At 61.1% G+C, this 14,816-nt stretch overlaps 1 protein-coding gene across 2 annotated transcripts in view; it reads left to right on the top strand.

Annotated features, from left to right (window-relative positions):
- Positions 1-14,816, top strand: part of PPP2R2C (protein phosphatase 2 regulatory subunit Bgamma) — an 81,631-nt gene that overhangs the window by 30,888 nt on the left and 35,927 nt on the right. The gene's annotated exons all lie outside the window — the stretch shown is intronic.

Raw genomic sequence — 14,816 nt, 5'->3', positions numbered from 1 at the left:
AGGGAAGGGCAGGCGCGGCCCCGGCCCGGTCCCTGACTTTCCGGGTGCAGTGTGGTCCCCTTTGCTTCCTCTGCAAGGTGAGGTGCTGGGGGAGCAGTGACACATTTTCGGGAACAGCCAGGTAGTCCCTGTTTTAGACTTTGCCAGCCACATACCGTGCCCGCTGCAGATGTTTTTGTTGTTGCACATTTTTCTTTGCTTTGTTGTCATGGTTGTTTGTTTTGCAGTCCTTCAAAAAGGCAGGAAGCATTTAAAAAAAACATTCTATTGATTTCAGAGAAAAAGGGAGAGAGAGAGAGGAACATCAATGATGAGAGAGAATCATTGATTGGCTGCCTCCTGCACGCCCCCTATTGTGGATCGAGCCTGCAACCCGCACATGTGCCCTGACTGGGAATTGCACCCTGACCTCCTGGTTCATAGGTCAACACTCAATCACTGAGCCACGCAGACAGAAAACATCCTTGATGGTGGGCTGGACCTGGCATGTGGGCTGCAGTTCTGTCTGTGGGAGCCCCAGCCACACGCATCAGGCCAGGTGCTCGTGGGTCCTGCTGTGGGCGCAGCTGCGGGGGGAAGCGGGTCTGGAGCCCCGGGCGCTGGCTTCCTTGCTTGTCCCAGGGAATGTGCCTGGTTTTCCCGAGGGAAGGCCGCAGGGGCAGTGCTAGACTGATGCGTGCCTCCCTGTCTTTATGCCCAGCCTGTCTGTCCGCACTTCACTCCCCGGCGCTGGGCACAGGGTGGGCACAGGGGAGATTGGGTGAGGAATGAAGGAAGCCCTCTGGGCCGACCGTCTCTGAGTTTCCTCTGTCATAACAGGGACTCCCTGGTGCCATTGCCCGTCCCTGTGGGAGGCGGTGCTCTGCTGAGTCATCCGGCCCAGTGTGTGTGGCAGAGGGCGGGAGCCAGCCGAAGCAGTGCCTGCCTGATGCCAGCCTTCGCGGAGAGAAGTGCTGGGCCCAGGCTGGGCCAGGTGCAGGTCCAGAGGAGACGGGAGCGACTCCGGAAGCCCCTCGAACTGGTGTTGGGAGCACGGGGTTGGCAGGCAGCCCGACCGGGATTTGAATCTGGCTTTGCTGCCTGGCAGCTGTGTGGCCCCGAGTGAGTGTCTTAACCTTGCTGGGCTGCCTCCTCTCAGGAGGGCCTGGCACACAGGATGGGGAGGGGCACACAGCCCGGGCGCTTGCTCTCAGTAACAGCTCTCTTGTTCCCTGGCTCGAGTTCTTGTCAAGCCCTCTCTCCCCCCAGAGCGGGTGCTGTCCCCTGTCCCTTGAGTCCTTGCCATCCTGGCACTGTCCAAGGGTTGCTATGGTCACCAATTCACAGAGGAGGATGCAGAGGCTCCGCGAGGCTTGCCTGAGGCTGCAAGGCAAGTGGCAAGACAGGCGCCCTGGCTGGTCCTCCTCCTGTCCCTCCCTCCTCCCCCTCCTGAGTCACTGGTCACTCAAGGCCTTGTCCCCGCTGTGGACGGCCAGGACACATTGGCCAGAGCAAAGGAAAAACTCCGTCATCTCAGATCATTAGACTGAATGACACGAATCTGCCAGGACCTCTGCCACTGGGGCCTCGTGACTCCTCCGAGCACCTCCCGGGTGGCTGCTCCTTGTACCCCTCCTCTCCCCTCCCGCCCCCCCAGCCCCGGCTCGCATACACGGCCCAGCCCCATCCTTGGTCACGGTCTGGCCTGAATCAGAATCTCCCCCGGGAAGGCCTGTTCGATGGCCCTCGGCCAGGTGGCATCTTTGAATTGTGCAAGGCCAAGGCCATGGGGGTTCCCGGGGCCCCTGCCCCAGAGCCTCTGCAGCTGAATGTGTTTACCCAGAAGCGCACCCGAGTCCAGAGGGAGCCAGGCGGGCTGGGCCCTGGGGTCTAGGAGCCTGAAGCGCCTCCTCTGTGGCTTGCAGGGAAGGGGAGGGGGCCATCCAAGGGCAAACCAAGGTCACAGAGAGGACGGCCAGGAGCCCCAGAAAGGGGGTGCATCTCCTCAGAAGATTCAGAGGCCGACAGGCAGTGGACTCGGGGGAGTCACACCCTCACTCTGTGCCTGGCAGGAGGAGTCCGGGGGCGGGGCCCATCCTCTTCTTGTTCTCTTTCCCGTTTTCTCAGAAGCACTATCGCACCATCACCCGCCTTGGCCCTTCCCCCCCTCCCCCGCTCCTGGTCCCTTATGAGGTCCTGACAGGTGCCTGAGCCCAGGCCCTGACCCCACCATGACATCAGCTGGGGGGCAGCCCAGAGAAGCAGAAGGCCCTGTGGCCCCGTGTGGTGGATGCTGGGGGACCTGGCCTAGTGTGTCGGCCAAACGGCTTCCTAACAGTGAGGCCCAGACTTCATCTGGCGCCCCCACCCATCCCTGGCCGGTGTTCAGAGCGGGGCAGAGTAGGCACCCCAGGCACCCTGGGCACTGGGCTCCCAGGACGGGGGGGGGGGCGGGGGTTGGCGTCTCCTGTCCCGCCCTCCTTCCAGAGGCAGCAGTGAGCCACCCCCTCCCAAGGAGGGGAGAGGCCGGAGCGACAGGGGAGAGCTCCCCGTGGGAGGGCAGTGGGAGTCTGGAGAAGTGTCGCCCCAGCCCCCTAATCCTGACAGATGGCTCCAGCCACCCCTGGGGGTGGGGACCGTGTGGTCCAGGGGTGGCAGCCCACATCCTGAGCAACAGAAGGGTCTGGATTCAAGCCTGGCTCTGCCAGTTGGCATCTGTGCAGCCGGCGGGCACGTTGGCAGCCCAGGCCTGGCCAGCAGGTCAGTGTGAGGAGCAGGAGGGGGAGGGGGCGGGGAGGCCAGGAGGGAGGCCTGGGCGGGTGCCGGGCTCAGCCGGGAAATGGTGGCTGGCCAGGGGAAATGGTGGCTGGTCTGCTGATGGGGAGAGCTCAGGCTGGAGGGGGTGGGGCGGCACGGGGTGGCCGTGCTGAGCCCTCAGCCCGGCGAGGCTGTGGGACCAGAGGGGGGTGATGTGGGGATGGATGGGCCCTGCTGTGGGCGGGAGGCAGCATTTTCCTGGGGCCGTGAAACCAGACCCGGCTTGGAGTCCAGCTCCCACGCTGCAGCTGTGTGACTGGGTCGGTCCGTGGCCTCTCTGAACCTGTGTCCTCTGCAGGATGGAGGAACTCCGGGCGCGGGTTTGATGTGAGCATAAAGCTCCCAGGCCGGGCCACGGGAGCCGTAGGAGGCCGTGGCCTGGCCTGTGTAGCATCACGAGAGCGAGGTGGCTGGGGTGTGGGGTGTGGGGTGGGCAGGTGTGGAACTCACTCTGGCTCAGGCTGGCTGGGAGGTGGTGGAGGAGAGAGTTTGGAAGGCGGCGGGCTTGGTCCATGGTGTAGGTCGTGTAAACCGCTGGTGAGAAGTCCACGGAGAAAGACTCTGTGTGACAAGCACGATTGGAACAAAGATGGACCTGTGTGCTCATGGACTCAGGAGCTGGGTGCTCTGTGTGGGCCTGGGCCCGAGGGGAACCACAGGGGGAGACGGGGAAGGAGCTCCCTCCACCTCAGCTGCCTGGAGTTGGAATGGGCTGTCCAAGGAGGTAGTGAGTTCCCCATCCTGGGAAGTATGAGAGTCTCGGCTGGACGTCTGCTTGCGGGGCCACAGAGAGGACACCAGGGAGGGTGGGGCTGGGTGACCTGCCGGTGCCTTGCTGGGTGCCGGCAGCTCTGCCCCCGCTCAGGATTTAGGGTGTAGAGGTGCTTCCCCAGGTGGCACTGCACCATGGCCCAGGGCACTTGTGCCTCGGGCTGGGCAGGCTCATTGAGTGTTTTTAGTTTTCTTAAAGCAGAAGCAGTAAAGTTGGCACAAACTTGCCTTTAAAATAAGATGCTGTGAGTCTGCCGAACGCAAATGGGTTTCAACCACTGGAAGCCTGACCTTGAGCTGTGCCCTTGGTCTCACAGAAGGGCCCTGAGCCCCGTGCGGCTGGAATGGCGGCCTGGCTGGCGCTGGCAGGCGTGGGTCCCTGGGAAGGCGCCCCGGATGCTCACCTTCGAGGGAGGGAAGCACGTTGTCCTTGAACCTGTGGACAGAGGGAGCGGAATCCACCAGCTCTGTGAGAGGACAGGGCCCTGTCCCCTGTCCTGGCATCCGCGGCCCTGCCCCCTCCCCGGCGCCTCACCCACTGCTGTCACCACCTGTGCCCTCATTGTGAGTCAGAGCTCACACTCACACCAGCGCTGGGAGGGAGGCATCGCGGCCTCCTGGTGAGGGGCACGGCCGGGCTGGGCTGGAATCCTGGCTGCACCACTTTCTGGCTGTGTGGCTGCGGACTCCTTACTTGCCCTCTCTGATCCTCAGCCTCGTCATCATTAAAGTGGGGGTAACAGTAGTCCCACTGCACAGGGCTGTCGTGGGAATCCCATGAGAACCCGATGACGTGCATGTGAAGGACTTGGACCTGCACACGTGCATCTAAAAAGGGCCACTTGCCCTAACCGGTGTGGCTCAGTGGATAGAGCGTCGGCCTGCGGACTAAAGGGTCCCGGGTTTGATTCCGGTCAAGGGCACGTACCTCGATTGCGGGCACATCCCCAGTAGGGAGTGTGCAGGAGGCAGCTGATCGATATTTCTCTCTCATCGATGTTTCTAACTCTCTATCCCTCTCCCTTCCTCTCTGTAAAAAAATCAATAAAATATATTTTTAAAAAATATAAATTATTTTAAAAAATAAAAAATAAATAAAAGGGCCACTTGCCAGCCTCCCTCGGGAGGTAAGTGGCAGAGCCGGGTGCCGACCTATCTGTCCGTCTGTCCGTCACGCCGCCTGATGTTCAACCTGGCCCTGCCATGACCTAGCCAGAGTGCCCCCTCGGTGGCCCTTCCTTCCCAGGCCAGACACTGCCCTGCCACTGCCCCACAGGGTACCTGTCGCCGGGAATGCCCCCTCATCTTTTTGGTATTTATCTTCCATCTAAATCGGAACTCAAGTCCCGGCCCCACTGGCTGGTGCACACGCTCCCTCTCCCTGGGCACAGCCTGGTTGCTGAGTCACTGCGCTCCCCGAGGCGGGCGGGGGTCTCCTCCTTCGCCGTGGGTGGCGAGGGCGCGCCGGGAGCGCAGGGTTCATTACATCGCACGGCAAGGCTTGTAGGACACGGGACACGTCATTAGGTCCTGCGTGATCGAGCGGGGCCGCCTGCCCCGGCACCTGCACGGGCCGCTGAGCTGGAGTTATTACCGCGTACGTGCAGCTTCCCTCGCGTGGTGAGCCGCCGGGGGGGGGGGGGCTCCCCGAAAGTGGCCCTGAGCCTCAGAAGCCCAGCTCTAAGCGGGCATGTCCCTCTCTTGCCAGCTTGCTGGGGTGCGGACTGGGCCCCCTGTTTAATTCAGGGCATCTGAGGGACACGTGCCAGGTTTACACGGTGCCACCAGGCTGGCGCCTTTGCTATAAAAAGCTTCTGAGAGATTCCCCCATGATAATGGGGCGTCCACCAAACAGATGCCACATGGGAAATGAAGGGCGTTCCAGGCCCATCTGCTCCAAGGGGGGGAGTGCCTGGCACCCACCGGCCAGCTTTCTAGGGAGCTCCCTGAGGCCACCCTGGGTGGGGCCTTGTGGCGAGGGTGTCCTGTGATCCCCTGCGGCCCCTGAGAGAGTGATGCCCGGGCTGGCTCCTGCCCCCTGACTCCACCAGGGCAGCCGCCCCTGCCCGCTCCCCAAGCTCCAGCCTCCCCTCTACCCACCAACCTCTGCGGCTGCCCTGGGGTCTCTGGCAGTGTGACCCGCAGACCTCCTGTAGCCGCCGCACTCAGGGGCTTCCCAGGCCCCACCCAGCCTTCCAGGGGCCGGGCCAAGGAATTTGAATTCTTGACAAGCATTTCCTGCTGTAAATATGGGCCTCAGCTTGCCTGTCCTGCAACCTCAAGGAATCCTTACCTTTCCTGAACTCCCGCCCACATTCCCACCCCAGATCCCTGGGAGAGGAACATGATTGGCTCAGCTCTCTGGGCAGCCTGATGATTGGCTGCTTCTGAAGGGGATTGTCTACTGCTCGATCCAGTCACCTGTGGGCAGTGTGGGGTGTGGTCATGTGGTGCAGAACTGCTGATAAGAGGCCTTCAGTTATCCTTGCTATTAGTTTATCAGTTTATTTAACACTAGAGACCCAGTGCACGAAATTGGTGCAAGGGGCTCAGCCCTCGCAGCCCAGGCTTTGTCCGGAAGGTCATCCGGTCTAATTAGCATATTATGCTTTTATTATTATAGATTGATCCCTTTTGGGTGTTTTTGCATAGTTTTGGGATTCTAGTCTCCTCTGCCATTTAAATTTTTTAAAACCAACCAAATGGCACACACAATTTTAAAATTCCCAATAATCATCAAATTTTCAGCATTCTCTATGTCGGAGCTGAGTTATAGCAATGTAATGTCAACTATATGTGTAATTTTAAAATTTCTAGTAAAGAGAAATAGGTGCAATTAATTTTAATAATTTATATATCCAAAATAAGATCAACATATCATCAATACTGAGATTATTGTTGAGACATTTCACACGGCGTCTTTGAGGTCTGGTGTGTGTTTTGTGCTTACAGTCCGCCTGAGTCCAGGCTAGCCACATTGCAGGGCCCGGTGGCCCGTGTGGTTGGTGGCTACCGTACTGGGCAGCGTGGCTCTGAATGGTGACTTTGCTGTACATCCTTTTCAGTGTGTTTTTACCCACTCTTGAATAGTTTAAAATAGTTTAAGGACTTTTCAGTGTATTGTCTGAGAGCACTGGACTTCAAACTGTTGTGTTTCCAGCAGTAAATGCTCATGAAATCTGCTGGGGTTTTGGAGGATTGTGCCCATTGTTCCTGATTCTCTGCCTCCTGTTCTTGCTGGGTGTTAGGTCCCGAGGCAGGAACGCACGAGGCCAGAGTGGTGAGGGGTTACGAATTTATTCGCTCATCCGCACACCAGGGGGCTGAGCCTGGATGGCTCCAGCCCCCAGTGACGGGAGTCAGCGGCTTTTAAAGGACTCTAGGCGGAATTTTTCTGGGCAGAGAATTTTCTCTCTACAGGTCCGGATTCTGGGAAATCCGGAGGGGAGAGAGAATGGTCGTAGCAAGTGGATTGTGGTCTCGGCAAGTGGCATGTCCATTGTCAAGTGGCCTGAAGGCCAGTTCCTAGGGGAGGGGCTATCGATTCAAATAGTTCAGCACGGGGCCCGTGTTGACCAGGCCAGGTTGGCCATCATCAGGGTTCCCCTCTCATTAGTGAGTGTGCTGGTTTTCTGGGACTGCCTCAAACTCAGTGGCTTAAGACAACGGGAGTGTATGTTTGTACAGTTCTGCAGCCAGAAGTCTGAAGTCAGGTGAGGGGGGCTGTGTTCCCTCTGCAGCCCCCCACCCCCACCCCGGGGGGAGAATCCATCCTTGCTTCTTCCAGCGTCTCAAGGCTGCCGGCATTCCTTGGCTTATGGCCGCATCACTCCAATTTCTGCCTCCCTTGTCACAGTGCCTTCTCAGCGTGCCTCTCCTCTGTGTGTCCCTTCTTAAGACACTTGTCACTGGATTTAGGGTCCACTTGGATAATCAGGGTGATAGCATCTCGAGATCCTCGCCTTTATTGCATCTGCAAAGAGCCTTTTTCCAAATAAGGTCAGTTCTGGGGATTGGACAGTGGACGCATCTCCTGCAGGGCCACCCTTCAGCCCACTCAGTGAAGCGCGAGTGTTTTGACATAGGAATGAAGAAGCGAGGAGGGTGAGATGGTTTATTTTTCTCAGGCATGAAGTGCACACAAGAGCAGGCTTTGAAAGGCACACTGACACCCCGCATCGTTTCTCAGTGTCATGGGAAGTCTGGTCCATGCTGGCCAGGGTTGGGTCACGTTGGCCACTCCAGGAGTGGACGTGGGTTCACGTGGTAAACAAGTGTGTCAGATGCACTCGGGGAAGCAGAAGGAAAGACAGCAGGAAGGCAAGAAGGTCTTGAGCTGTTCAAAAGTGAGCACGGTAGTGCCGGTAACGTGCGCCGGAAAGGGCCGGCCCCGCACCGCACTGAAACAGGCCGGCTTTCCTCATCGGATTGCCATGGCTGTGATTATGTATTTATATGAGCATCATCTGCCTGTTATTAGTGAGGAGGATGGTAGATAAACTAAGGGGAGAGACTCTCCTGCCGGGATACAAAACAAAGAATGGAGCCGAATCCGTAAGTCACCCAATGGGGCCGGGGGACAGCAACCCGCCTTTAGGAGTTCCGGGCTCCGTGGAGACGCCATGGCCACGGCCGCGCTTGTTTGCGGCAGCTTTAGGCACCCATTCCTATTCTCTATGACCATCAGGATGGCACTGATCCGGGTTTGCAAATGAGGTTTTCTTGATGTTGTCATGTCAGCATCTGGATTCCAGGCGGGCTGCCTCCCAGACCTGGCCCTCCCCGGTGTCATGGCAGGCCCCCTCCCCCACCTAACCGCCCCCAGGGGCCCTGGGATTTGCTAATGAGCCCGGAAGCCATAAACAGTAATGAAAGTGTTTGTGTCGCTGCTGTGGGCTGGCCCTTGGGATCCCTTCCCATCATTAAACTGGGGATTCTCCTTCTGCCGTGGAGTTCAAAGAGAAGGCATGTCCTCACGGTGGCATTCACGTATTCCTTCACCCCCCATTCACTTGTTCATTTACATATTCATTCATTCATTCATTCATTCATTCGTTCGTTCGTTCGTTCCTTCAGCAGTTGAGTGTCCGCTAAGAGCCAGGTTCCAGTGCTGTGCTGGGCCCACAGAGGGGAGAGGAAAGCAGGCTCGGGGTCACCCGGACCCAGCTCCTCTCGGGAGCGCCGTGACCTTGGGAAATTCCTTTCATCCTTCTCGGTTTCCTCATCTGTGAAATGAGGAGACAGATACAACTGTGGCTGAGCCCCAAGAGCTGCAGAGACCACTCGGAAATTGTGGGATCTGCTTTTCCCGGCTCAGTGATTCTCAGATAGAGGGCGCTGACCCGGAGAGATTCTGAGAAGGCCCATCCTCCCCGCCCCCCTGCATACCTCTCCCCGCCTCCACCCTGCTGGGATTACTGCTTAGTCTCTCTAGAACAGTCTGTGGCCCTGATAGGGTCACCAGGTTTTGCGAACAAAAAGACAGTTTGCCCAAATTAAATTTGACTTCAGAAAACAATTTTTCCCCCTAGATAAGTATGGGCCACATTACATTGGGATATCCTTATACTAAAGAATGCGCGAGTCCCGTCTTTCACACGGCAGCGCTCGGCCCCGGGGTGTGCTGGGAAGTTGTGCAGTTGCAGAGCTTCTGATTCCCTCACGCAGCCACCACCGCCCACGTTACAGATAACCACACCCAGACCCTGAGCAGCCACAGCCAACGTGGACAGCGCGGTGATGGCCTGGGCGGGAGCGGGCCTGACTCCCGCTCTGATGGGCGGAACGGCGGAGGGTAGCGCTCAGATGAGAGGAGGTTGCGTGTTTAACCCCCAGGACTAAACATTCACCAGAGGAAGGGGTTCTGAGCTCAGAGAGGACAGTGAGGGCTCCCGGGAGCTGGCCCTCCCCGCCTCGCTCAGCCCCTGTTTCTATCCTTTAAAAAAATATCAACAAAGCACAGGGAGGGGCGGGGAGCTGAGGAAGAGGACGGAGCCGTTCCTGTCATTCTCGCCTTCAAACCAGGCCCTGGTGCCGGCTCCCTGAGCTTCTGTCGCCCGGGCTCCGACCCGCAGAGGACCTGTCTGCCCCTTTAAGGGGCACAGAGCTGCCCTGGGCCCCCCTCTCTCATGCCGGGCACGCTGAGCGAGTGGCATCCTGGTGGAGGGACTCCCGCAGCTGCGGGAGCTGTGGCCGCTTCCCGCCGGGCGCGGTAATTGCAGAACTCCGACGGCTCTCATTCTCTCATTATCCCCGTGACTCCTTCTGGCCTCGGCTCACCGGCTCCTCCGCCTCCTGGTCTACCAGCTGGCCCTGGAAGGTGCTGTCGGTCGGGAGGGCAAGGGGACACGCATGCCCTTGACCGGTGGGTCCTCCTCAGGGGCTTCTTCAGGGCCTCCCAGAGCCAGGACCGGTGGTGGCTTGACCCTCGAGCTCACGGCCAGGCACTTGGGAGCTGACCTGTGGCCCCCACTCCGTGGTCGTGGCCCCTGGAGCCACTTGGCTGCCAGGCCCACGGGTCGTGCAGAGCGGAGCAGAGACCTCAGGCCCAGCTCGTCGGCTCCTGGGCCAGGATGCTCCCGAGTTTAGGCTTTGCACTGTGTGGAGCCCCGAGCTGCTGCCCACACTTTGGTCCCACCCTCGGTCTCTGCATCTTCTTCATCCTACACGCAGTCCCGGAGTCACGACGGTCCCCGTCACAGTGTGCCTGGCACCTCCCAGGGACACGCGGGCGGGGATGTAAAGGACACGTGAGGTGAGGGCGCAGTCCAAGCCTCCTCCGGAAACCAGCCAGACGCACCTGCCCAGCCTGGGCCCCGGCGTCCACCTGTGGCCGACACCCTCCCATGGGCCCAGGCCAGGAGGTCGTGGCAGTTGCCACCCTCAGGCTTTCTGGAAGGGCAGGTGAGGCATGCCAGCCCTGAAGGCCCCCCACCAGGGTGTGAGGCCGGGCTGTGAGTGGTCCCCACGCCGGCCCACCCCGCCGGACAGTTTCATCTATGGATAATGCACTTGGGCTGGAGGTCTGTGTCTCCAGGAAAAAACCAGGAAGGAGCCTGGGAACCCCCAGCTGGCGGCCCTGCCTGAGGGCGCCTCCTGTGCTCATTTTTAAAAATAGGTTTTTATTGATTTCAGAGAGGAAGGGAGAGGGAGAGAGAGACAGAAACATCAGTGATGAGAGAGAACCATTGATCACTTGTCTCCTGCACGCCCCCTACTGGGGACCCAGCCTGCAACCCAGCCTGTGCCCTGACCGGGAATCGAACCATGACCTCCTGGTTCATAGGTCGACACTCAACCACTGAGCCACGCTGGCCGGACGGTGTGCTTATCTTCATATGGGAGCAGGGTCCTGGGTGGGAAGAGGGCCTGTGTGGCCGGGGCGCAGGGCACCGGTCGGGAGGCGCGCTGGACTCCCCTCGGAGGTGCGTGGCCGTCTCGCAGTGAAGGGACCGGGCCGGCCCCGCCACGCCCCGCAGTGCCAGGAGCACAGGCCTTGGGGTCCAACCGGCGTAGACGCTCCCAGCACGAGGACGAGCATCCTTGGGGCCTCGGTTTCCCTACGTGGAAACGGCAAACTGCCTCGCACTCCCAGGCGGCTGGGAGGGTGGAGCACCCTGTGGGCGAGGCCTCTAGCTGGCGCCTGGGTGCCTGACCATGGTGGGTTCTCAGTGAGCGAGTCCGCCCTCCCGCCCCCCACCCCCCTTCCCGGCCCAGGTCCTGCCAGGGTGACTGGTGTGCCGCCAGGATGGGAACGTCTCCTGGCCACTCCTTGTTCACGGCCTGGTGTCCTGGCCCAGGCAGCTGGGTGGGCCCCGGGCCAGGCCTCTACCCGCAGCTCCCCTTTCAGTCCCAACCGTGAGGGACCTGACAGGTGAGGGCATGGAGCCTACCGAGGCGGGAGGTGGAGCTGCCACCCGGAGCGGGAGGGGCCCTGCCCATCTGCCTCCCAGCTCACACCCGCACCCTCGGCCACCTTGGGGTGCCCCTGATGTTGGGGCCGTCACTGCTGTTCCAGCCCCTCTTGTGCAGGTCCTGACACTGCAGCCCCTGTCCACCCTGTCCTCCTCCCTCCCTGCCCCCCAGAGGCAGGGATCCAGGACCTCTCCATGAGGTGGGGGGAGGTAGGAGCCTGGCTGTGTGTACAGCACCCAGAGTCTGGAGGGCTCCCCCCGGCCACCTCTGAATGCTCAGTGCCTCGTACAGGGGCTGGCACCCAGCAGGTGCTCAGTAAATACTGAATGGATAAATGGCCCCGTTTAGGAAAATGCAGAACACCTGGGCTGGCTCAGGGCGGGCTGTGCTGGCAGCGAGGGGGGAGGGCAGGCTGTGCTGGCAGCGAGGGGGGAGGGGAGTGGGAGCCACAGGAGGCTTTAGGAGGATCATGGTCGTGGTGAGGATGTTGCAGTTTCGGGAAAGTCCCTCTGGCCGCGGGGGCGACTGGGCCAGGAGAAGGCGGCCAGCCTTCCAGGAGAGCCGTGACAAGGCCTGGGCCAGGCGGGGGCGGGAGAGGCGGCAGCGGGCTTGGCCGGCTTTGCCAGCCATGACCTCAGCACCCCGCTCAGGCCTGAGCCGCGTCTCCCCTGCCTGGAGCAGACACGGCTTGGCCAGGGCTCCGATGGGCACGCTGATGTGATGCGGCCCGAAGGTGTCTGGTCTGTCAGCTGGCCACTTGGCCCCACTCGCCTGCCTGGGCAGCGGCCGCGCCTGCGGGAGGCAGGGAGGGGGGAGGAGCCAGCGAGGCCAGCTGCCCGGACACGGCCACCGGTCGGCCAGCACCAGGCCCCACATCCCTCCCCACGGCGGCTCCTCACGCTGGCAGGGGGCAGCGCTTGACAGTTGGCAGAGCCCTCCGGCCTGGGCAGTTCCTGTCGCCATCACACACGGAGGGAACCTGAGGCTCAGGGCCGGGGGTGGGGGGTGAGAGCGGGAGAGGGTGGGATTCGGAGTCAGGACCCAGGACCCGGCCGCAGGTTCGCCACATGCCGGCCCTCTCTCCCGCCCTCCCCCTCCTCTCCATACCCCACGGTCTGGGACTTGGTTTGGGTGCATGATGAGAACAGCCCGGTACTGACCGCACTAACACTTTCCAGGCAGGTGTTCGTTGCCGGGCACTTAGATATCTGTTGCCTCACGAAACCCTCACATCCCTTCAGGGACCGGCGAGCAGGCTCAGGCACGTCTGTAACCTGCTGAGAATCGGGGGGCTTTTAAAGTGGGGTCTCCCGTCACAGCCTGGTCAGCAATTCCCAGTGGCTCTCAGACCTCAGCGCCTGGGGACCTTGTCAAATGCAGGTTCCAGGCACCAGTGATTCTGATCCGGGGCCCGGGTGGGGCCCTGGGACCTCCGTCTGCAGGAGAGAGGCCGGGCGACGCTGCCTCGGGCTTTCAGGAGCTTGTGCTGCAAGGAGAGGTGGGAGCATATGGGCTCCTCGGTCCCCGCCCGACCCTGTAGCTCTGGCCTCGGGCCACTGACCACCTGGAGGGCCCACAGGGGTCTGAGTGAGGGGTGGCGCCTGGAGGGCTGTGCTGGACCCCATCTGGGCGTCACTGCTGCCGTGAGCACCATCCGACCTGGCCTAGAAACAGGCCCGCAGCCTGACCGGGTCCTGCTGACCACAGGCAGACCCCCAGCTGCCCGGTCCCCTGTCCCCAGGCCCATCTGCCTCAGTGCTGGCCAGGCCAACAGCCACTCTGCAGGGGCCGTCTGGCCTGGCAGGGAGGAGCTGGCAGCCCCAGCCCTGGCCCTGAGGCACCCACCGAGGGGGCAGGCTGGCCCCCACTTGCTCTGGCCCCTCCGCTGGTAGATGTGGGCCAAGTGTGGTCAGGGTTCCAGGGCCATTCCCAGGCTCCCTCCCCCGCGCCCCCTCTTCTGGGGCCTGGGTTTCTGCCTGAAGGGAGCGGGCGTCTGTAAAAGCATGCGACCCCAGGGGAGTGTCATCAGCCATAAAAAGGACAGAGACCATCGCTCCAGCCTTCGAACCTGAGAGCCTGAGGCCGAGGGAGAGGCTGGCACAGGCCACAGGTCGTAGGATTCCCTCCACGTGAAACGTCCAGGACAGGCACGTCCGCGGTGGCCGGGAGGGGGCAGTGACCGCTGGGGCGCAGGGTTTCTTGGGGTGACGGGAACGTGTAGCATTAGACAGGTGGCCGCATCACACAGGGAAGATGCCCAAACCTGCTGAGGCCGCGCTGTAACGTGTCCAGGGAGGACCCAGGGTCGGCTGTTACTGTGCCCTGTCCTGGTCCAGCACGTCCCACAGTCCCGGTTCTCTGGACCCTCCCCATGCTGTCCTGACCCCGCCTGAGGGCGCCTCTGTGGGAGCTGGGGTTCGGGGAGCCCCATTTGAGCATCCTGTCCTGCATGCAGCCCTGTCCTCACCACAGTCCGCACGAGACCTAATTTACAGGCGAGGAAACTCAGTCTCACTCCCTGCGGATGGTGCTGCTGGGCCTGGGCCGGAGTCTGCCGGGTCAGGCCCACCCTCTCGCGGCCTCACGCTGTCCCCATCCCCAGGGCTGTCCCAGGCCCCACAGGAGATGCTGTGATACAAACAAAGGAATAGATGCTGGCGTGGAGGACTTGGCGGCTCCCCCGGGGCAGCGGAGACCTGAATGGTGATCAGAGCTGCCTGGTGGCCCGCGAAGGTGGCGCTGTCTGTGGTCAGCGCAGCGTCCGCAAGGCACCTCGTGCGTGGGGGCGGGGGAGCGTGCACCCTTCCCACCTCTAACGCAGGGGAGCAGCCCCCCGGCAGAGCGGGGTGGGGTGGCCGTGCTGTGCGTGGCAGGTGCTGTGATGTGCCCGCTCCCCTTCCTCAGCCAGCACCACCCTCCGAGGTTCTTCCTCCCAAACCCCTCGCCTCCATCGTCCCCTGGAGCTCCTCATCCTGGGCACATGCAACTGTCCCCCTGCTCAGATGGCACCACTGAGCCTCAAGAAGGGGTGTGACAGCCCATGGCGATGCAGCCACGGCCCTGGAGCCCAGGTCCAGCCCAGGACGGCCGCCTGGCCCAGGAACGGCACAGGAGTCTGCCAGCAGGACTCACAGTCACACCTCCTGCAGGCCGGGGGCAGAGGGTGGCGGATATGAAGCTGACGTACATGTTGTAAATTGCCTGCCGACGTTTAGTGTCCGTTACCTTGGTAACCGCCCAGCATTTATGGGCCACGTTGGCTCTGGGTACCCTTGGTTACACTGCCACTCTAACTGAGTAGCATGGTTATTTCTCCATCATAAACATAACATAAA

This window comes from Myotis nattereri, assembly GCF_964212035.1.
Source record: "Myotis nattereri genome assembly, chromosome: 1".
Taxonomy (NCBI): domain Eukaryota; kingdom Metazoa; phylum Chordata; class Mammalia; order Chiroptera; family Vespertilionidae; genus Myotis; species Myotis nattereri.
Note: the sequence above shows the minus strand (reverse complement) of the source record. Positions and strands in the feature narration are given on the sequence as shown.